Below are 2,757 nucleotides of genomic sequence, written 5' to 3' on the forward strand. Positions count from 1 at the left end.
TTTGCTAAGCTTGTTCTAAGTAGGTGCTTTAGACCACTGAGCCATCTCTCCAGCCCCTATCTTGGTCTTAAGCATCCAGCAGAAAAGTATAAAAACAAAGTATAAGAAGTAAAGCCAAAAAAAAAAAAAAGAAATAAAGCTATGGTGTTATGTTGAGCTGTAGGGGACTCAGGTCAACAACTTCTGACATTGCCAGTCAAGAGGAAGGCCCAATACTATTATGGACTACTGGACTCTTTTGGAATATTTTGCTGAGTTCACACACCTATAATATTTAAATGATGGAACTAAACAATAAAAGTGGATACAGATGAATGTCCATTTTGTATCTGTATATTCAAAATGGTTAGGATAGATATATAGCTACATTCTCTTAATGCAATGAATAGAGGGATTGGTTCTAATAGTATTTGTAAATAGGATATCATGTCTGTATCTTGTACAACAGATAACCACTAGGAAGGCACTATGCAATGTGTTGATTATTGAAACTGTCCTACCAATTTGATTTGAAACTGCCTCATTGCTATTTGTTTCTCAATAAAATTATGGGGAAAAAATAGTAAAGAGAAAATGACATGATAGCAGTAGCATGTGCTACAGAAAGTTCTAGACTAAAAGTGTTATCCCTTAAACACACACACACACACACACACACACACACGCATGCACACACAATCTACCTCCAGCTAAATGTTGATCAAATGACAGTATCCAATAGAAGCCTCATGTAATTTCCCTAACTAAGCAAATCCTAAAATCTTCCTGTGAGCAGAGGATAGTTTGGTCCTCCTTGATGTACCATAATTTGACTCATTTCTGGAAGAAGAAGAAAGGCTGAGACAGAGGAGTTCATCCTGATCTCAGAACCTTTCCTGCAGCTCCACCTCAGACACTGCCAGGGACAACAGAGGCCTCCTGGCAGGAGGCCTCTGCCAGGACATCTCTATGAGGATAAAAAAAAGCTCCAGCTCTCAAAAGCAGAGACATTTGTGATTGTGCAGTAGTTGCAGCCAGGATGAAAGCTCTGTGTATGGTTAGAACGTGTCCTGAACTTGTGCCCCAGACAGCAAGACCAGAGTCAGGGTCCTGGGGAGCCCGGAAGATGCAGGGGCCGTCCAGCTGTAAATGCTGGTCTTCATGAGAGATGCTTTCCTGTACACAGAGCAATTCTAAGGAAACAGTCAGGGAAGCAGATTTCCTAATGAGTATTAAGAAACATTCCCATTGGCGTTAGGCCTTGAGAGCTGGAGTGGTGGAATCTTAAGCCTGGTCTAGAGTTGGAGCTGCACAGGAAGAGCGAGCACCGGAGCACGGGATACTCATAGATTTAGTGTTTTTAGTAATGCTGGGAAATTGTAACCACTGAATCCTACATCCTAATCCTCAGAATCCGGGAATACAGTAGGTTACACACTAGAGTTGAACTTGAAATGTTAGAAACAACCCATGTACCCATCAACTGATGAATGGAGAAAAATTATGCGGAGTTTTTATACAGTGGACAGCTATATAGCCATAAAGAAGGATAAACATGAGACATTTATAGCTAAATACATGCACCTTGAAGCCATACTCTTAAGAGAAATAAATTGAACAAACACATGTAAAAAGTATGTTGTCTCTTTGGCATGAGAAACTAGAAGTATAAACATGAACCAAAATGTATAATAGATAATGTGAAATAGGAAGAAATTGTTTAAAAGGAAAAGGACACTGGGGAGGGGGGAGGAGAAAAGAAAGGAAGGGAAAGAAAAAATTGAGAAGGATAAAATGGAAGTAAAGTTTTCCAAATCATGAGAGGAAGAAGGAGTTGAAGGGAGAGGAGGGGAATAGGGAAAAAGAGGAATCAAGGTATACCATGGACGGATACAACTTCCCTGCAATGAACGTGATCATCATGGACATCTAAATTGCACCAAGAAAACTTAAAAACTTTAATTTAAAAAAGCTACAGGGCCAGCCAAATAGCTCAGCAGATTAAAGCACCTGCTTAGGCAGATGAAGGAGCCAGGGGTTTGATTCCCAGGCTTGCTGTGCCAACCCTGCCCCCACGGTACACTGAGACAGTGACTGAGACTGGGCATGGTGGCATGCCAGTAATCCCAGCACTTGGGAGGTTGTAAACAGGAGGATCACTATGAGTCCAATCTACATAGTGAGATCCTGTAGACCCTGTAGTAAACACATAAAATTAAATTAAATTAAAAAGCTACAAGAAAAAATTATGCAAGTCTGTATAGAACATTCAAAAAATAAAATTCATAAGAGGAAAAAGTTAAAAAAGAAATGACTTATTTCACATTTAACTAAAATATGTGCTTAATTTGTAAATCTTAGTAACTTATTAAAAATAAATGCTTGTTTACTATAACTAGTTTAGGTTAAAAAAAAATAAGAAAGGAAAAAGGAAATAACTGCAGATTACCCAGATGGGCCAAGTGTCATCACTAGGATTAGCAAAAGTAGAAGGACAGAAAAGAGCAGGTCTGGCGCTGGGGAGATAGCTCAGCAATCTAAGTGCCTGCCTGGCAAGTACAAGAACCCAGGTTCAATTCCCGGAACAGTATGCTATGCCACACTGTACCAGGTGCACCTAAACCCCAGCACTTGGGAGGCTGAGAAAAGAGGATCACTATGAGTCCAAGCTATGTAGTGAGCTGCTGTACAAAAGCAAGAAAGAAAAAAAGGAAGAAAGGAAAGAAGGAAGGAAGGAAGGAAGGAAGGAAGGAAGGAAGGAAGGAAGGAAGGAAGGAA

This window comes from Octodon degus, unplaced genomic scaffold (assembly GCF_000260255.1).
Source record: "Octodon degus isolate 3935 unplaced genomic scaffold, OctDeg1.0 scaffold00032, whole genome shotgun sequence".
Classification (NCBI taxonomy): domain Eukaryota; kingdom Metazoa; phylum Chordata; class Mammalia; order Rodentia; family Octodontidae; genus Octodon; species Octodon degus.